The sequence below is a fragment of the Podarcis tiliguerta genome (genome assembly GCF_965153285.1).
Source record: "Podarcis tiliguerta genome assembly, chromosome: 17".
Classification (NCBI taxonomy): domain Eukaryota; kingdom Metazoa; phylum Chordata; class Lepidosauria; order Squamata; family Lacertidae; genus Podarcis; species Podarcis tiliguerta.
Genome location: NC_139550.1, coordinates 28,356,799 through 28,377,976, shown reverse-complemented (window position 1 = coordinate 28,377,976; position 21,178 = coordinate 28,356,799). Strand labels below are relative to the sequence as shown.

Here is a 21,178-nt window from a genome sequence, read left to right as displayed (position 1 = left end):
TCAAAGTTTGCCAGCCAGCACAAGATACTAATGATATTAGGGGAGCAAATTTGCTCTGTAATAAAGGCACCATTTCACACACTCCCTTTTCAGTCTGAAAGCACACTTTAATTATTAGGTATGAACTGAAAATTTATTTGACACAGTGAAAAGATAATAATGCATTGAAATTAACTGTTTCGCTAAGTAAACCAATATCTTTGTAGTTTTCCTAAGAAATGAAGTAGATGGATTTAATCAAATGGGCCAACATCAGATATTATTTAAAAATCTTTTGATTAAACTCTCTTTTTTGCATTTATTTTATCACGGAATATGACACTATATGTCAGAGAATATTCAATAGGATAATGTTGATTTTTTTGTATCATTATATTAAAACATACAAGAGAACAGTATGTTTGCTTTGTATCAGGCAAAATAAAATAAATCTGGGGCAGTCCATTATTTCCCAAGGAGACGCAGAAATGAATGAACAAGAAAGAAGAAAACCTGAAGCAATAGACTTTCTGCAACCAGTTTAATGGCCAGAATTGCTTCAGAACTGAAATGGTCGATGCTGGTTCTGCCAGTAGTTACTCTTACAGGATGCCAGGGGAAAGTACAGCAGCAGCTCTGAAAACTATTCCAGCACCAAACTTCCCGTCTGTCTGCAAACAGATTATTTAGTACTTCTTTCTGCTCCAGACAGACAGACAGACCCAGTCCTTTCCCAACAGCATATTGGCAGACTCTGCAGCTCTGTTACATCAGGAATCGAAAAGGCAGTCCTTTTGCTAGAGAGAAAAGGAAAAAAGAGTCAGAAAACAGACAATGCAACCTGCCCTGGAACTGACTGTGATGAGCGTAGGAAGAAAAGAGGTCCATCAAGACCCAAAGCCAGAATTTGTTAAGAACAATAGAAGAGAAATGTGGAGAACAGGAGACCCCAACAAGAGCTGGGTGGGCGGCTTAAGGATTTTAAGAAGAAAAACGGAGGCACAGGAACCAAAAGGAAAGCCAAAAGAAGCGAGTTCTCCAAAGTGCCAGCTATTAATGTTTATTGTAGCTCTACATGTTTCAGAACTGAAGTTTCTTCTTGAGGAGCAACCCAAGACTTTCCAAAGGAGCTGACACAAATGCTGCTGCCTTTCTGGCAAAGGAAGTCTTCCATATGGTGCCAGATACACAGCAACATTCAGTTCCAAAACGTGTTGAGCTACAATAAACATTAATAGCTGGCACTTTGGAGAACCACTTTCTCCTTTTCTTTTCCATTATTTTTGTACTAAGGCTTTCCCTCCTGGTGATGTTGTTTCACATGCAAGTTTTTCTCACCCTGGCAGAACTAAATCACAACAAATGGCATTTTTATTATTCCTGGCCACTCTGCTTTGCCTGTACTAATTTCTAGGAAAATACATTCTGGGGACTGTTTTCTGTACCCATCTTTATTTTTCTCACTGAATACTAGGTTTGGTGTCACGAAGAGTTACGTGCAGGGCTGGTGTTTTTTCTCTCTCTTTTTTTCCCAAACCCTGACAGGCATGTTTAATAATTAACCTCACTTAAAATCTTTTGTCAGGAAGTACTATTTTATATCAAATCTTTATTATTCACATTAGCACTGCTTGTCTTACATCAATCTTCAGCTGAAATGAGAGTTCTTTCTTTAAAGGTTATTTTTTCTAGGTGAAGAATGATATCACATTTTAAAACGAAGACTGTAATTATGGTGTCATGTATCAGCAATGACAAATAAGGCAACCCTGAATTGAAAATCAAACACCTTGAACTGAAATATAAATGTTATCTTGTAATTTCAGTGCCCAATCAGTGTAGTGAGCCCAAGCCTCTTTGGCTCATTTGACTCCCCACTATTATAAACCAGAAGTCCAAAGTTCAAAGCTCCTTCAGCAGTTTTAAATCAGATATAGAATGCATTTTTTTTCTGTAGGATTGAACACAATTTTTAAAAAAGTACTTGTATTTATTACTTTTTAAAATGTGTTCAATTATACAGGAGAAATTGCGCTGCATATCTGAAATAAAATAATGCTTTCCTGTTTTTAAAGTTGTTATGCAGCCAGATTCATACGCTAGTTAAGATGCAAATTGTGGATTTTAAATTAATTTACACCCCAGACCTAAATATCTACACTGGCATATTATCTTCCTGTAGGAATGCCAGCAGAGTGTCCTCACAATGCTACTACACCAACAGCATGTTCTGTGATGTTTAAAAATGACTCACTAAATCGCTTATTGCATCTGACATTAAATGCTGTGGGCACTTGTGGCTCCCAAGACAAACAGAATCAGGAAGCAGAGTCACAGGACAAATTATCTCTGCAGTTAGGGACAGCGCAGGAAAGGACTCAAGACACCAACAGTGGCCCATAATGAAGCCAGACTCTGATGCCAGTGCAGATGGTGTGGATCAGTCTCATGCTGGCACCCATCTGAGATCAAGCCTGGTGAAGCAGATATTTTTCACACAAGGAGGAGATCTAGTGCTACTGAATCACTGGTCTTCCACAGTTAGCTGGGAGCAGAATTCACAAAAATTGTTGTTGGCATCCGTCTGTCCTGAGAAACAATGGAGTCAAACCACTGCATTACCAGCACCGAAGTGACTTCCCCAAGGCACTAGTCTGGGTGGTGGGTCTCGAGGTTCTGGGCTGCCCAGACCATAGCTGTCAACTTACGGATTTGAAAATAAGGGACCAGCAGCCTCGAAAATAAGGGATCAGCAGCCAAAATAAGGGATTTTCTGGGCACAGGTATGTTCAACTTCTGAGCCCCTCTGAGCCAAAGGCAGAAAGCCCAGTCAGCAGCCAAACGAAGCCTCAAGCGGTGGTTCCCACAGCGCAGCAACCTGGCAAAGGGGATGCAGCAAGGAAAACCAGCGTCACCTCTCCGCTGGGAAGCGCTGAGCAAAGGCGAGTCCCCAGGCAACGCGGCTGATTTGATTGGCACAAGGCATGCAAGCTCCAACCCCCAGTCGTTCTTAGACTCCTTATTGGGTGAGCAACGCAGCCAAGCAACACAGTTGGAGCCTCCCTCCTCCCTGGCCAGCAGGGAGGGAGGGAGAGGAGCTGCTTCCTTTGAAACCCAGGAAATTTAAGGGACATCAACAGTAAGGGACAGCAGCGGGACACGGCGCTGGGATAAGGGACTTTCCTGCCAAATAAGGGATGGTTGACAGCTATGGCCCAGACCACCTCACTGATGTGATCCCAAGGAAAGCAGAGCAAGACCTTTGGGCACTAACTTGGCTGCAGTTGCTGGAATGAAGTGTACAAGGTGCCACCCAACCGGCTTAGGGACTCTGCTCCAGATGTGTGTATCGTTTTCTTCTCCTGAAGCTATCTTCCAAGGCAGCAGATGTTTCCAATCAGCGTTTTCCTTCTCCTAGATGGGCTTCCTACCCAGATTGATGAGCCTTATCTGCCCCTCACTTCCCTCTGCGGCATGTGCAGAAACCTCCTTCTTGACTGTTGGACCCACTCTTGGTCTCATCTGCTCCATCGGCCAAAGTCTGTGTTTGCCTGCAGTGGAAGCCCCTAACTCAATCAGGGTTTGAGATCCATCGGCTCCCCTCACCTGGTTTAGCCGGTCAGTCAAAGTCGTTCCCGGGATGTGGCCGCTGTTGCATGCTGACAGCTCCTAGGAGCACAGGTGAGAGCTGAGTGCAGGGTGGGGACCAAAGGTGGACAAACTACCACTGAAGGAGCACAATGTATCCCCCACAAGGTATTACCCCTCCCCTAACACTCCATAATGTATTAGATTTAAGACAGGATGGTATCCACCAGAATAATTCTGCGATGCCCGTCAGAAATATACATATTTAAAAATAATATGCTAAAATCTCCCGTTCTCTGAATAGAGTTCACTTTCAATTCTACCCAGTTATTTGTCTGCCTGATCAGTTTGTGTGGTTACCAGAATGGCCCATCTTCTAGAGACAATATTGCTGTCTTTTCCTTTCGTCTTCCCTGAGCCGAGTGGCCATATTTTTAAGTGGCAGGAAAACTGACTTGTTTCTTTGTTAACTGTGCTTCATGGGATATGCTTTTCTGCTTTTTAAAGCCACCAACTTTTTTTTTTACCATAACACAAACTCACCTACAGTAAAGAACACATATGGCAATATTATACTTCACTTCTCAGGCCAGCCCCTAACAGTGTGCTCTGAGTTTTAAAGGACTTTGCTTACAAACATCTACTATGTCAGATTAAAGTTATTAGCAGGCCAGTCTGCAAGCATTTCTTTTATTTTCTAGTTTGAGCCTGCGTCTATGTTTATTTGCATCCCTTAAGTGAAACCAGTTTTCTTACATCTGCTAATTTCCCTGGATTTGCTAACTATGTTTTTCATTTCACGAGTCTTATAATGTCAGATACAGGATAAGGCTTCAAATACTACTTTAAAGGCAGGAGAAAAAGGAAACCTCAGTAAGGTAAAGGACCCCTGGACGGTTAAGTCCAGTAAAGGCGACTACGGGGTTGAGGCGCTCATCTCGCTTCAGGCCGAGGTGTCCACAGACAGCTGCCCAGGTCATGTGGCCAGCAGGACTAAACCGCTTCTGGCACAACGGGACACCATGACGAAAACCGGAGCGCACAGAAATGCCGTTTACCTTCCCGCCGCAGCAGTACCTATTTATCTACTTGCACTGGTGTGCTTTCAAACTGCTAGGTTGGCAGGAGCAGGGACAGAGCAACAGGAGCTCACCTTGTCATGGTGGTTCAAACTGCTGACCTTACAATTGGCAAGCCCAAGTGGCTTGATGGTTTAGACCCAGTGCCACCCCAGTATGTGTTCTGGGTTTGTGACACTTGCATGTGAAGTAGACTATAATTCCTGTTTTTTACACACACACACACACACACACACACTTCCTATAACTTCCAAGATAAATTTTATTTTGTAAAAGCAATGTGTATTATCTGAGAAAAGGTTTAACTGTAACATTCAAGTGATCATGAAATTATCGCCTGCCCTCTTAATTTCAAGAGTTAATTGTATGCACTGCTAGAAATTATAACATTTTAATATTAAAGCTTTTATCTCAATTTCTGTTTGCTTTGCTGAAACTACAAACATGAAATTGTTCTTAAAATTTAAATATTTCCTTCCCTAGCTACTTGCCTCAAAAGTTCAAGAGAACCACAAAATTGGAAGGAAAATATAGTTATATCCAAAGTTAGCCCTGCTAACCCATAAGCCCTGTTATACCCATTTAAATTAATGGACATGACTAACTTTGGTCCATTAACTTAGATACAACCCTTAATGCTTAAATTCCCTTTATGGTCATGTATTTCCTGTATTGCTGCATTGGTACTAATGATATGAAAGGCTTCTTTTTGCAGTTAAGGGTTTGCACTCAGGTTTACTGAAATGATGAAATAACTTCTCAGCTAAGAGCTACAGCAAGAGAACAACTGGATTAAGTTGTAGAGCACCTGCATGAAGGCTCAAATCCCAGGTAAGGCAGGAAACCTGGAGAGTGAACAACCCTGAGCTAAATGGAAAAATGGTCTGACACAGTATAAGACCTATGTACATTTTTTTTGAGACCCAGGCACAACTTCCAGGCTTTAAGTACACATTCATTTCCACAGGTGAAATGTCCATTTCCTTGACAATCTGGTGTGTATTTAATATTCTGCAACTCCTATCGGGTCACAGAGGATCACACATGATATATTTGGTTAGGTGTGATGACGTGGAGAATAGGTTGCATATGTATGCACCAACAATATGCAAAAATAGATTAAAAGACAACGGCAATTCAACTGAAAAAGGACAGGTAGAATCAGAAACTTAGTGGGGAAAACTGCAAAAATATACATATATCCTCATAATTTCAGGAAAAATCTGGGGGGTGGGAGTGGGGCAGAATCACTGCTGTTTCCTGAAGGCAACATCTGTGCGCCACGTGGAGTGCTGTCCCCATGCAGCTGGTGCTGATCTTCCCAGGCAGAGGAGGCCAGCTCAGCTCCAGGCAGACACTTCTTGCGAGCCTCAGAGTCTGCTTATCTAGTTTTATGCAATGCAAAGGGAAATGCTCCCCCCGGCCTTCGTATTTGCTATTGGGGAGTGATGTCCGAGCTGTAAGGGCCAAGGAGATCTAGTGGGAAATCAACAAATGGGCAGATGTCTAGATTGCGTTTTTAGAGGGGAACAGGAATTGAGTCAGGTGAGAAGATTGGAGCACAGTATAAAATCAAGGCATCAATAATGCCCCTGTTTACAACTTCTTTATTAAAGAGCTACTCCAGCTTGCTTGCTTTTTTGAGGACTGTATATTGCAGGAGTATCCAACCGAGGCGAGAAAATTCTGCCAAATTCCAAGCAAGTCCTGTCTCCATTCCTGCAGTTTGGTTAGGACACCAGACTGGTTCCTTATAGACATGCTGCACTGTGGAGACTTCTACAGACGTGGCGGTTTCTCTTTTTGCATGGCAGAGTTTTGTTTTAGAGGTGTCTATGCGCCACTTCAGCACAAAGATGCTCGGGTCTCCTTACACATTAACACAAACCTCTACTGTGTAACCCAATGGCCAAGGGTCTTGGCTGGGCTTCTTCTCAGGTGTTTGCCACACAATATCACACCCTCGGAGTCCAAGTTTTCAGATCCGGAACCGCTCCCCACTTGGGGACCTCCACCCACAATCAAAAGGAAACACAGTGGGACCTTGGTTCTTGAACTTGATCTGTTCTGGGAGGCTGTTCGACTCCCAAAATCATTCGAAAACCAAGATGCAGCTTCCAATTGGCTGCAGGAGCTTCCTGCACTCAAGCGGAAGCCGTGTCGGATGTTCGGCTTCCGAAAAACGTTTGGAAACCAGAACACTCACTTCCGGAGTTGCGGCATTTGGGAGCCAATTTGTTCAGCAACTAAGCCATTGGGGAACCAAGGTACTGCTGTCCTGCTGACCATGCCACCCCCCTGGGGGGGTTTTGCTGGGGCCTTTCGCGGGAGGGGGCCCTTTGCCAGGGCCACAGGAGGAAGCTCATGGGGAGCTGCAAGGGCTCCTCTGGGCCTGGGAAAAGACCCACTCTGGTCTGGCCAGGGAGGCTGGCAGGGGCAGCGGGGCCTATGAAAGCTGGGGCCCGTCTCCTGCCCCGGCTGCCTGAGGGGCATAGCTGTCAACCTTTCCTTTTTGTACGGGAAATTCCCTTATTCCAGTGCTGTTTCCCGCTGCTATCGCGGATTGTTAGATATCCCGTAGACTATCCCCGGGACAGGCGAGACTCCTGATTCCTTATTTTTGAGGCTGCTGATCCCTTATTTTCAAATCTGAAAGTTGACAGCTATGATCACAAGGCACAGCCAGTATATGCTAAGGGGGCAGAACCTCCCTTAGTCAAGCAGATTTTATTTCCTGGATGGCAGCTGCCTCTCTTGGCTATGCCCATGCATCTGATATTGGAGCATCTGGTTCTTCCTCCCTAAGCACACAACCTTGCATTTGTCCCGTGGTATTATCCCATTATTTCGTGGTAGCCGAGCAGTTTTTGGTAACAGGAAGCCCCAAATTCAGACTGGAAACCTATAGCTGTCAACCTTCCCCCTTTTTGCGGGAAATTCCCTTATTCCAGCGCCATTTCCCGCTGCTACGAGATTGTTAGATATCTCGTAGACTGTCCCCGGGACAGGTGTGGCTGCTGATCCCTTATTTTCAATTCTGAAAGTTGACAGCTATGCCGAGGGGGGCCCTTCCCGAAGAAAACCCTTCTTCACTGCAGATTCCAGAGGCCTCTCTCCGCCGGGGACCCTCCTCTCCCCCCCCCCCATGGCGGGGCCCCAGAGGCCTCTCACCCCGTTCCTCCGACCGGGGGCCTCTTGCCATTGGGAGGGGGGAGAGGGGAGAAGGTCGCTCTCCTCCCCCCCGCCAGGCCGGCCTTCTTCCCTCAGAGGGACGAGCCAGGCGCCCCCTCCTCCCCACCTGGAAGGGGCTCCGTCCCCTCCTCCCCCACGTCCCCGAGGGAGCGCGCGCGGACGGAGCGGCGAGGCGCGAACTTGGCGCTTCTCCTCCTCCTGCCGGCCGGGCGCCTCCCGCCTCAGCCGCGCCGCCGCACATCCGGGCCCCGCCGCCGCCCTGGCCTCGCTCTGCCTCCTCCCGAGCCCCCCTGGGCCGGAAGTGACGACGGCCAGGTTTCCCCCACGCGGGCGGGAGCGAGGCGTCGCGTGCCCCTCCCTGCTCGCGCGCTCGGAGAAGGGGGGTGAGGAGAGTGTGGGGCGTCCGCGCGCGCCGAGGAGAAGGCGGCCAGGCGGGCCGAGTGCGCAAAGCACCGCGCGGGCCAACGGTCTCCCGTCGGGTGCCTGACTCGCGCATGCGCGGTGATGCGCCGGCCGAGCCCCCTCCCCCCCTCGCGTCTCTGGCCCTGGAGTGGGCGGCGGGCTGTCCGTCAGGGTCTTGGCGCCGCCCCTTCCGGCGCGCGAGGCTGGGCCGGCGCCTGCTGGTCTCCTCCCTCTCTGTGTCTCTCTCCCTTTTGTGAGTTATAGCAACGGTTGCCTTGAGAGCCAGGCGCCATAGTCACCGTAGTCCTGGCGACTGTTACCCACCAACAACAACGGCTCCGCTCCGACTCCGCCGCCGCCGCCGCCGCCTCCTCCTCCTCCCGCCGCGGCTCCTCCTCACCCCCGTCCTCCTCCTCCTCCTCCTCCTCGCCCCGCGGCGCCTCAGCCTCGCCCACCACCACCGCCACCACCACCACAGCCAGCGGCCACAGCAGCGGCGGCGCCCCGGCAGCCCCCCTCAGCCCAGGTGAATATGCCGCTCGCGCCCCCCTCCCTCGCCCCCCTCCCTTTCCCGGCCTGGCTCTGCCCGGGGGGGGGGGGGAGAAGCGAAGGCCGGCTGCCCCGCGAGAGCGACGCGCGCGTGGAAGAGAAATCCCCGCGGCGCCCCCCCCCCCGCCCGGCCTGCTTGGCGTCCTCCTCGCGGCGGCGCCCCCTCCCCCCGCGGAGGAGTTTGGAGGGGGGAAGGGAGGGGGCGCCGGGGGGGACAGAGCTTTTTGTTTGCTTCGACCTGCCGGTTTGGTGTGGGGTTTTATTTTTTTTGGGGGGGGGGGAGTAAGGTCACAAACTAAGCAACTCTGCGTGGGGTTTGCAAATAAAAATCATCATCATCATTGGCGGCAATGCAGAAAAAAAGCCCCTTTTGGTACTTGCCTGCTGTTTGCCCTGCCGAGATCCTCGGGAGCTGCGATGGTGGTGTCGCGGGGGGAGTCAGGTGCAGCGGCGGGCGGTCCGCATCTCCCTCCGGGTCTCGCTGCGCTCTCGCTTCGGATTCAGCAGCCCGAATCCGTCTCTCTCTTTCTCGGAACTAGCGTGTGGGCCTCGGGCTCCCGTCGGGGTTGCGAGGCTGTGGGTGAACTTTTCTCTCCTGATCCTCCTCCTCCTCCCCTCCTCGCTGCCTCTTTAACCTCTTCTGGGCTTTGGGGGGAGCAGGTTGCTCCTGTGCCTTGGTCATTCGCATGCAAACAACCCTCCTTGTGCTGCAAATCACTCTCCTGCTTTAAACACCTCGCTACATAAACACAGGTTTAGTGGGAGAAATCTTGCAGAAATTCAGTATTTGCATGCTCGAGTTTTAATCCAAATTGACTGCCTGTGCGTAACTTGGCTATACTGTAGCTTGCCCACCTGGAGTGTGCCTGTGGCTGGTAGAGAATCTGCATTTTATGTTTTATTAACTGGAGCTTTGGGATTAGAGGGCACTCACGTAAAGAAATGAAATTTCATTTTATTTATGAGACTTATTAAACATGGGCATGAATTAAAAAGGGGGGGGGAAACATGTACCTAGAAATTTTATTTATTTAATTAATGTAGTTTTTAGTGGTATCTTACTGTTTTTACTTGCGACTTTTTAATTTCCCCAAATTCTGAAACTGATCAACCATAAAGAATTATGAATCTTCTGAACTTGAAATATCTGTGTATTTAATCATTTTCTTGTTGTTAGTTAAGATCTGCAGATTAGTACTTAGAGCATATGGTAATCACTTTTTCTTTATGGACAAAAGGTAACATTTGTGATGCCTCTTCCTCGGTGGGACTGCTTGTTGATGTTCAGTTACTTTGCACCTGACCCCACTCCCTTTCTTAATATAGCCCCAAATCACCTTTCAATGAGTAGTCATTGGAGTCAATGTATTATTTAGACTATAAGCGTCTGTACCTGCGTGTATGCTCAATTTAACTCCGTTAAATAGGACTTACTTCTGTGTAAACATGCATAGGATTGATCTGCATGGATACTAATGACATGAAAAGTCTTGTTACTTCACTGCTTTTAATTATTATGATTTTTGGAGAGGTGCTAATGTTTCCTAACTGGAGTCCTGTAAATTTTGTTGATTCTTTATAAAGAAGCCTAATTTATTTGTTAATAATTGTTATTCCTCACATTTGTGAAACCTGCATGGAACTGGTTGTTGTTTGTAGCAGTGCCAACAGAAAGATATTGATTTATTTGACAGAGCAACCCCTGAAGAATGTGGCAGTGTCTATTATTCCTTGAATTGTCAAGTGCAGAGCAGATTAGGTTAGATAATTGATGCTTTGGTAAAGCTGGGACTATTTTCTGAATTGAGATTTGTGTGCCACATAGTTTTATTCCATAAACATATCTTACACCTTCTATACTAAAGGTACATGATAATTCAGTGAAGATTGAACAGGAGAAGCAATACATCATTCTCCTATTACACATTAACATGTGAATATTGAATACAATTATTTTGTTTGTGCAGAAGATAAAGCCACTTCAGAATATAGTTTACCTGTTTATAGTCTTTCAGGGTGACAGTGATTTTCTTCATTCCTCCTATTGGTTGCATCCACCTGTTGTCTTATTTTAGATGTTTATAGCTAGGAAACGGATCTGATGATTGTCTTCTCTCTAGCACATTTAATACAACAGTGCAGTCCTTGATCAGTGAGATTAGTCTTCCAAAGGCAGAAAGCAATAGGGTAGGATATTTGTCTAGTCTGGAAAGTTTAGTTAGATACCTTATGATCTGATAGTTCAAGGAGGGAACCCTTTCCCCACCCACTACAATTCCCCAACTAATCAGATTAGGGTTGTTTTTTGGGGGGAGGGGGAGGGAATGGAATATTTGTGTCTTCTAATGACAGGTTCAGTAGCCATTCTTGTTGCTGATACTTCGGTTCACAAATGTTGCTAAATTACTCTTAGCCATATATAATTCCTGTGGTATCACTGTTAGGTATAAGATACCAGAATTGGTGCTCTGATACTTACTGAGTTGATCCCTAGGAGGCAGAGTAGATTTGTTTGCCTGCTCAAGACTCAAATCTATGGCATTGTGAATCAGAAATGCCCTTTCCTCCTATGATTTTTTTAAAAGGGAACCTTCTCCCTTGACACCCCCCCCATGACCAGCATACCCCTGAGTGTGTATCAATTTTAATTTATTTATCTTGTGTATTTATAAAACAAATTAGTTTTTGTTCTTCCTGTGCTTCTTGAGATACTGTGTACAGTTTTTGTTCTATCCTATCCCAAGAGCTAAGGGCATTTCATGAGATGATAGTTCAAAAGACAAACATCTGAACATACATTAAATCCATGTTTTTGTTCTTATTCCAATTTCCCAATTTCCTAACTAACGAGAGCTGCAGCTTCCAACCAAATTTAGTACTCCCACCAATGGCCCACGTTTCCTTGCTTATCTGATGCTTGCACCTATTTGAGGGTATAAATACCCCCTTTCCAAGAGAAGTGTAATGTTTACCCACTATTATAGCAAAGATCCATGTTTTTATTTACTGCCGTGTTTGTATACTACATGGTTGTGATGTGGATTTCTACATATTATTAAGTAGAACGGAAACTGAAGGAGTGTCAGCACCCCCATCATTCAGCCTGGACACTGAGGTCCAGCGCTGAGGGCCTTCTGGTGGTTCCCTCACTGCGAGAAGCCAAGTTACAGGGAACCAGGCAGAGGGCCTTCTCGGTAGTGGCACCTGCCCTGTGAAACGCCCTCCCACCAGATGTCAAAGAGAAGAACAACTACCAGACTTTTAGAAGACATCTGAAGGCATTCCTGTTTAGGGAAGCTTTTAATGTTTAACAGACTACTGTATTTTAATATTTTGTTGGAAGCCTCCCAGGGTGGCTGGGGAAACCCAGCCAGATGAGTGTGGTTTAAATAATAAATTATTGATATTATTATTATAAATCTGGAGAAACTCTTCTGGGCTGCATAGCCAATGTTCAGTTACTAGGAATTGCACATAAGGGTGCATTTGTATAGTCTCACATGTAGGCATATCCCCTACCCCCTCTTACATAGATATTATACATACATGCACACAAGTACATTCCCTCTCTTTTGTACTCTTTATCATGTGTATACATCTGACATGCAAACAGTTCTTGCCCTTTCTTTAGCATCGTGTAGCACCTGATTTGCGCATACAGTTAACACTGTATTCAAGTAATCCTTGGCTTGCTGTGGAATTTTGTGGAGGGGAGCAGCATCATTTTCCCCTTGGTTCAGCTTGAATGGAGAAGGCTGACAGAAAGTGGGTAGTTTGCGGAAGTGCCTCACACTAAAGAGGAACCACTGCATCCATATGGGTCACCAGCTGTAACTTCAAACCTTGGGGAAAACAGTTGAATCTTGCTCACTCAGAGAGTGATTGCTCTTCCCATGTAAGGAATACTCAACGTTTCCCTCAAACCTCAGTTCTGCAACTACTGGTTAGGACTTCACTTGGGTGGAAGGGGTCTGTGTGTGTGTACGTGCCAGCAGCAGCAGCAGCAGCAGCAGCAGCAGCAGCAGCAAAAAGTTGCTTCTCCTTTGTGTAAGCCAAGGTCATTGATCTTCCCATATCTTGTTAGCCTCTTCTTAGCTCTTCACCTGTGCTGGAGCCTGCTGGAAGTGATACAGTCCCCTTCCACAGGATACAAAATAGTTACTGAAATACACATTGTAAATATGATTTGGGTCTTGGTTGTCGCCATCTACAAGAAGGAAGCTGCTACTGTAGGGGTGGTGGACTTGTAGCTCTGCCGGTATTGGACTCCAGCTGCCTTCAGGCCCAGTCTGTGGCAGTAGCTAGGAACGCTGAGTGGTGGAGTCCAGTTAGTAGTATCTGTTGGGCCAGTGAAAGTGGAAGACCTTTCTCCTGGCTTCCTATAGCGTTTTCACTTGCTCCTTCTCCTGGAAGCCTAATGGAGATAAGTTCCTGTGGCATGTAGACCTGTCCTGTGGTGAGGAAGAAAGAGCCATAAAACAACTGTGGGATGGGAATGCACCATGGGACATCTGCAATAGGACAAAATAAGTGGGGTCTGGTTTTTATGGGACAGTCACTTCTGAATAATTTAAGAGACAAGTCATACATTCATTGCAGGAATGTGACAGCCCTTGTGTAAGCCGCTTAAAATCACTTTTATGATTTAAATAAATAATTTTGATTAAATAATAATATTCATTAGATTAGCATTCTGAAAAGAAATAGGATAAACTATACTTTGAGCATTTCAAAAATAAAAATGTCCAACTTAGAAATCTCCAAGAGGATTGTTTAAGCTGTCCAAGTATCTTACTCCATCGTTGAATAGTTTTTGATGTTTTTCTCCAGACGCCTAACTTAAATTTATCTTGCTGTAGTCTTGTTATTTCTTTGTTCATGTTTATATTGTGAATGTGCTATTTGTGAGATCATGCATCTAGAAAGGCAGCAAGTTGCAGGTACATTTCTGATATGATCATGGTGTCTGTAAAGAAACCCTTTAGCATAATTGGGGAGTGGCAATATTTAAAACTCTGTTCTAGGGGTGAGAAATGCTCTGTGTGCAGTTGCGTACATCAGGGGTATAGTATTTTGTCTTTATGGACAAGAATGGAAAATCCCTCTCTGTGTGAAGCTCTGTACCACTGCCATGATGCATAAAGGTACATTGGACCGCAGACTGGTTACTGATCTCTCATAAGTGAGTTTGATTTTTGGGAGCTGCTCGTTTGGGCAGGAAAAAGAATGTTAGTAGGCATTTTAGGCCTTCTTGTTGAGAAACTATATGAACATTTAGTGCTTGATTATGCTGATTCTGTTATTGCCCCCCCCATTTCTTTTGCAAGTACTATTTAACACATTGTTTTCTACTTACTTTTAAAAAATTGTTCCTGTATATTCATTATACTTTTGTATATTCCTAATGACTTATCCAGCAGAATAGCAGATGTTATGCTAGCCGGTCCTGACAAGAACAGTTGGTATTTTTAAAAATACGTGCAGCCTAGAGTACATAGCTGAAAAAGTGTGATTAAGGATGGATTTAAATTCATCTGGTGTTATAACCTCATTAAAACTTTGGATTTTAGGCACTGGTGCTCTCTTCATGTTCACAATATTTTAAATGGATTTTTCCATTTGGTATAAATAAAAAGCAAGGTAGGAGTCTTAAAAGCCTGATCCTAAAGATTTGTTGTAAATTGGAGCATAGGATAGACTAATACTTAATTGTTCCAGCACCACCCAACTAATGTATAATTGGCTTGCAGAACTGCATACTCAACCACTAAAGTAGGAATATTCTCCTAGACTTTGCTGTGTTTAAATTATCTTTTACTTGACAATGATTATGAGAGAAAGTTTACATTATTATCCTATCTGCTATATCTTTGGATTCACATGGACACTTAATTCTGGAACACTGCTATTTTGTGAAGTCAATACAGTCTAGTGAATAACTGACATGTATTCATGTGAAAAGCCAATGCAAGTTGTGCATGCATACATTTTAAAGGTTGCTGAGCTTACATTGGGCTGAACATGCATCAAACCTATGGTAGAAAAAGTTACTTTATTTGTCACCTAAGATGAGTAGGAATTTTCTGCATGTTGGGGTGCTTTTGTAAATTAGAGTTTTTCCCCAAAATTTATATTTTTCACAGGCTTTGGAGGGAATATGATAATCATGCTTATTGTTGGTTTCTGTGTGTTTTTTATAATTCTCTTTTTGTTAAATGTGATGGGTTTTTAAATTGTATATGTTAGTTGCCTAGAGACTTTTTGTATTGGGTAACAAATCAGTTATACAATAATTAGTAATAACAGATAAATTTTCTCCCTCAGTGGTCAACCAGCATTCCCAAGGCAGTTTACAAAATCTTCCTCTTAACCACCTCCTACAGCTCTTGGTGTGCATCAGATATTTTGCATGAGTATGTTTGCGTATAGTAAATGTAAGTGTATTTGTGGGCTATGACTTGCAAAGCTAGTGAAATGATTGACAAGGTATGTGGCTCTCGGCTAAAGATGGCTAAAAGTCACCTTGAGCCTGGGGAAAAAGGTCGTCATGTAAATGCCAAGTTATACATTTTCAAAAAGGATTAACAGTGTGATTGAATTACCGGAAATGTTAGTGTTTCGTTAAATACAAGGTACTACTCAAAAAGGTAGAATAAAGTAGAATAATCTTGTATAATATACAAGCCTGAGAGCACTCGTTATAGGTCAGGGAGAGGCATCAAACAGCACCCTACCATTATGAAACCTCAAGGTAACCACTTTAAATAAAGATGATTCGTCCTAGTCACATTAAATTTGGCATAAATAGTCTATGTGGTGGACTTTATAAGGTTCAAAAAAAATCTTTTGAAACTGTTCAGGATGCAACAGTTTAATGTTTATCATCTGAAGTGCTGTCCTGTTTGTTATCATTTTTTGCTCCTGTAACGTGCCGTCTACCATTTCTACTGGATTAAATAGTATAAATAAATAAATAAATCTAGAAAATTGAAGGGATTTTAACTTTTCCTTGTTTGATGAAACAGTCATGGTCATTATAATCCAACATTGTACAAATCTGGAGCAGATATGGGCGGGTGGGAGGAGTGGAAGGGGAAGTACTGTTGTGCTGGCAGAGGTCTATTCTGCTTGTGCAAGGATTCTGCTGGAATACAACCTGTGTTCATAACAATAGGAGATTTTAGTTAAGACTCGAATTTCAGTTTTAAATCAGCCAATTAAGTAAATGCAAGGTATATTGCTACATATGCTTAGGGCCAGATTGACTCTTCTTGAGTAAAATCTGTTCTCAAAAGAACACTGACTGCCACCATACTGAGGAGGTGTAAAAGCTAATGAAACCAGGAAGATGTCGAAAGAGGGGGAGTGAGTGGGATTGTATGTGTGCAACAGATTGATTGTGAAGTACTCGGCTCTACGTGTGGGGATTGTGCTAAGTGCCTGTAGGAGGTTGGACCGACAATGAATGGACTCAAACAAGTCCAAGAGATCTTGATAGCTAAATAAAGATACCAACTTGGTCTTCATCTAGTAAATGCTGGTGGTGGTGATGATGATGATGATGATGATGTTAATTATTATTATTATTATTATTATTGAGTGTGTCATGGCTAAACACAGAACTGAACTGCCATTGTCTGAATAATCACTTTTGGTAGTTCATTGTTAGACCTGCCCCTTACTGCTCCCTGCTGCTGCTGCTTCTTTTAAAAAACAAACAAACAATAGAGTTATGGACTCAAAATCAGAAGAGGTAAGAAAGTTAAAAATTTAATCATGCACCAAAAGAAGGAAAAAGAGAAAGAAAGAAATTATTATTTTATGTGCCTAACCTTAACTTCTGCAACATGTAAAGAGTAAACACACTTATTGTGCTTGCTTACAGTTTAGCTTCCCTGCATACATGTTCTGCCTTGGACTTCTATCCTAAATTGTTTTCCCCTGCAGTTGACACACATAAAAGGAGCCAGTGCTATATCTGTTCTTAATATGCTTTTAAATTCTAAATTCTGATTATCGTAACTTCTTTCCTAGATACAGAACACAGTTCTATCAATGTTTCACAACAAATTGTTTTGGTGTATAAATTCCAAATTTTAATTTTGACGGCCAATCCCTTGCAAACCTTATTTTAGTCTCCCAAATGCAACTTTGTACATGTTTACCTACAAGTTAAACCAGCAAAGTGATTAACTAATTTACTCTTATCAAAACATCAAACTTGTTATGCTTATAAATTCTAAGAATTTATTTATTTTAAACTGAGCCAACTTGTTACATAGTCCGGTCCTGTGCATGTTTGGAACGACATCCGCAAAATCATAACTTAAGGACTTGACCCGTTCTGGAAGGGTCCCCCACTTGACTTTGAAGTCCACCAAGTGGCCCACATCCCATCTCTAATGTTCCTAAACTTTAAGGTAACTTGAATCATTATTCTACTTGGTAAATTCTAAGCTTTGGAAGGCTCATGCGTAAAAACATGCTAAGAGCAGGTCACCTTTGCCAAACTATCAGTGTCAGCAGCTGAAATTTAGTAAAAGTTTTAATGAATTCTCAGGCTGTTATATAACACCTCTCAATTTTGATATTTGCTGCGGTTTTCATTCCCTTTTCAATCTGCCACCAGAGGGTCAACATTTCACAATGTTACTTTAGAAACTCAAAATAAGGCTGGTAAGATTCACCTGTTCCACTCTTAACTTTTGTGGAATCATGGAAGTATAAAGTCTACTATTCTAGAACTATCTGTGACTGAATTTGAATGTCTTGGAAGTTATATAGGCTGTTTGTGCTGCTTTTCCTGGAAATCTTACAATTCCTGTAGTCTGCTACCGTAGACTTGATCTTTAAAAGTTCTCAATTGCTGTAGAGTTGCAGTATTTGATTACAGTCACAAGTGAGTTCTTCTGGTTCATCATTAGGAAGTGAAAATTGAATTGTGTGAACTGGGAGAAGTAATTCTGAAGAGGGAAATTATATATACATGTCTCTGAGTTAAAACACGGGAGGCTAGAACTATTTAGATCACTGCTTTGTGGTGGAACAGAGTGAATGTTAGCCTCCCTCCCTCCCTGCCAAAATACAATGAAATATTCTAGATTGCACGGGAGGGAAAGCTAGTGTGGTATAGAAATAACATGGGAAATTAGGGTTCAGATCCTCACTCAGGTATGAAGCTCACTGGGTGACAATAGGTCTTTCGCTGTCTTTTAGCCTAATCTACTTCACATGGTTATGAGGATTAAATGGGGAGGGTAAGAGAATCAAATATGCCCCCTTAGCTTCTTGAAGGAAAGGTGGATGAAATAAAAAATAAAATAAAAAATTCCTGGTCCAAAATAATTTGCTAATATAATACAAACACATTTACATATGGTTATAATCTCTGAAAATTTAAAATATGACCCTCATCAAACACATTGGCTTGGCTGAGCTATAATGATCTCTTCCCTTGTGTATCCAATTTCACTGAACCTTTCCTGATTTGTTTAAACCACAGTTTCCTGTGAGGTCTGAACTGGGAAACTAGTTTAAAGGCTTTCAGAAAGGCAGGTTACCAAACTGGAATCTTTTCCCCCTCCCTTGTCTCAGCTGGGATAGCTCAGCTGGTAGAGTAAGAGACTCTTAATCTCAAGTGTCGTGGGTTCAAGCCCCACATTGCACAAAAGATTACTGCATTGCAAAGGGGGGGGGGTGAAGTAGATGACCCTTGTGGTCCCTTTCAGTTCTACATTTCTATGATTTTATCACATCTTGTGTTCTAATAATTGTGGTGTCTCCCGTTTCAAGTGTTTGTGTCCTGTGTGTGCAGAGAGGGCAAGGTGGAGGAATGAACCCAAAAGCCCAAGACCTGATTTCCTACAGTAGGCATGGGAGACCTCTGACCTTGGGGGCTACATGTGGTCCTCAGCCTCATTTTAAATGGTCCCCAGAGCTACCAGACTCTGGTTCCTTTCTCATCCTTGCATCCCTGTTCTTGTGTTCTGAATTCCACAGCCTTCTACTAAAGGGGGAAGAAATGAAGCCATCATTTAATTCTGGTGAACAACTAGCAGAACATCTTTTTAATACTGTTTGTTTCAAAAAATAGTTTTGAACTAATGGAATGATTCCTTCAAATAAATCCCACAAGTCTGGCTCTGACCAACCACTGGTGTGTTGCCCCCAGAATATCTCCAAGGGAATGTGGCAGAAAAGTTCCCTACATGTTTGAGGGTAGGGAAAGAAATATTATCTAAGACCCACAGTACATGCGCTAGAAAGCAGACTTTTCAAAATGGTGGAAATGTTAAAATAAGGTCTCTTCTCTGATATGGCTAATAGGTAGCTTTGGAGATCATTATTAAAGTTGTTCTTTTTCCACTTTCAATTTGCCATTGCCATATTTTAACTGTGGAGTTACGATCAGAAATGAGTTTTAACAGCAGCAGACTGATATGAAACAAACAAAAAGAACAAGCTTTTAAAGTATTTAAGATACTTATTTTCAATGCTAATTTTGAGGGAAATTGTCTTGCATTTAATTTGACAAGTTACAAATTAATCAGAAATATTTATGGAACTAAAACAAACTTTCAAACTGACTATTAAGAAGATAGCATGCTGTTGTTGGTGGTTTTTTTTAAGCTGGGTTCTTTGCCAGAGGAATAAAAGCTTACTTTAAGTACCCCAAAGTGCATTTTTAAATTATGAATGATGCTATTCATCTTATCTAAGAATAAAGGGAGAAAACTGCATATTTATGTTCAAAAGTAATGTTTTCCCAACATGTACATTAATCAGTAGATGGCATTATTTATGGGATTTAAGCACTGGTGGATGTGAGCAGTATTTGTGCAAGGGTTCCCAGGTGCAGTGTAGCTCGGTATTTTGAAGATCTAAGATTAGGTGGAAAGACTCTGGTTTCTTCAGCTGGTGAGGGACAGATGGTTGCTTGAAACAGGTGTCACTTTTATTTCTCATGTATTGTGTTGGGACTTCCAGTGGCTAACAAAAGGACTGCCAAAAGCATGTGGCAATGGCATCATCTGCATTTTTAATTAGCAAAATGTAATCTTATGTTTTACTTTTCTTTGGGAAGCATTTTACTTGGCTGAATGTTTTATTAGTCTCACACTTTTCGGAGCACATTCTTATACTTTAAAAAAAGCCCTAATCCTCTTAGGAGGTGGTTGTTTTTAATAAAAAGGAGTGTGCATGTGTGCATTAGAAATGTAATTTAGCAGTGTTTCAGTCTATGCAGGTGGAGGTGATCCTAGTAATTTGCTTTATAAAGCAAGGAACAGTACTACTTTTATTAACATTCTTTTTGATATAAAATTAATGACAGCCAATCTGAACATATATTGCTCTGAGTATTGGTTAAAGTCAAACTATAAACTAAATTTACAGGTCTAATTTCCACACAGTGTCTTTTGAAGCGGTGGTAAAGCGACCCCTGACCATTAAGTCCAGTCGTGGACAACTCTGGGGTTGCGGCACTCATCTCGCTTTAGTGGTCGAGGAAGCCGACATTTGTCCGCAAACAGTTTTTCCAGGTCATGTGGCCAGCATGACTAAGCCGCTTCTGGCGAAACCAGAGCAGCGCACGGAAATGCCGTTTACCTTCCCGCTGGAGCGGTACCTATTTATCTACTTGCACTTTGTCGTGCTTTCGAACTGCTAGGTTGGCAGGAGCTGGGACCGAGCAACGGGAGCTCACACTGTTGCGGGGATTCGAACTGCTGACCTTCTGATCAGCAAGCCCTATACTCTGTGGTTTAGACCACAGCACCACCCACGTCCTAGTCTCTTTAAAATGTAACATTTATCATGTTGATCCCTCACCCCCTCTACTACTACCACTACTACTAATTTTATTATTTGTACCCTGCCCATCTGACTGCGTTGCCCCAGCCATTCTGGGCAGCTTCCAACATATATAAAAACATAATAAAACATTAAACATCGAAAGACTTTCCTCTACTTACTCTCAGTGTTGTGCTTCGGGCTGCGTTAACTGAGGGTCTAAAGAGAACAACTTACTGATTTATTTCTTTCCTCAAAACTTTCTGAAGAAAACAGGTGTGATCTGAAATATCAGCTTTTGTCCTCTGAATTTTGGTTGTTTAAAGCATGCTTCAAATCACAGCCAAGTAGTAGGCTGATCTGACAGTGCTGTGATGCCAGCTCTTGTACCAGCAGAACATAGTCATAAATGATATTTTGTGTGCTTAGAAGCACAATTGCGCTAGAAGTTCACAGAAGAGCACTAATGGACAATTTCCCTATATCTCTGCAATGGTGCCACCATCCACCCTCAGTTATATTTTATCTGCACAATAAGAAGGAATTTCAGGAAGGAAAAAGTCATATTGAAAAATACAACTTTCAAGCCATCTGGCCCC

The 21,178-nt window shown here is 43.2% G+C and overlaps 1 protein-coding gene and 1 long non-coding RNA gene across 8 annotated transcripts in view; one reads left to right on the top strand and one right to left on the bottom strand.

Moving 5' to 3' along the window:
- Window positions 1–503: 503 nt before the first annotated feature.
- Window positions 504–9,733, bottom strand: LOC310668029. Its single transcript, XR_014506558.1, has 2 exons — window positions 9,171–9,733; window positions 504–776 (listed from the first exon to the last, which is right to left on the bottom strand). It is a non-coding gene; the product is annotated as an uncharacterized lncRNA (long non-coding RNA).
- Window positions 8,441–21,178, top strand: part of RFX3 (regulatory factor X3) — a 116,461-nt gene continuing 103,723 nt past the window's right edge. For 2 of the 7 annotated variants that reach the window (XM_083419839.1, XM_083419835.1), the window contains exon 1: window positions 8,463–8,766. The gene's annotated coding sequence lies outside the window, so the exon portion shown is untranslated. Of the gene's footprint in view, window positions 8,767–21,178 lie in introns of all 7 variants that reach the window. The other 5 variants (XM_083419836.1, XM_083419833.1, XM_083419834.1 and 2 more) reach the window with 4 other exon arrangements.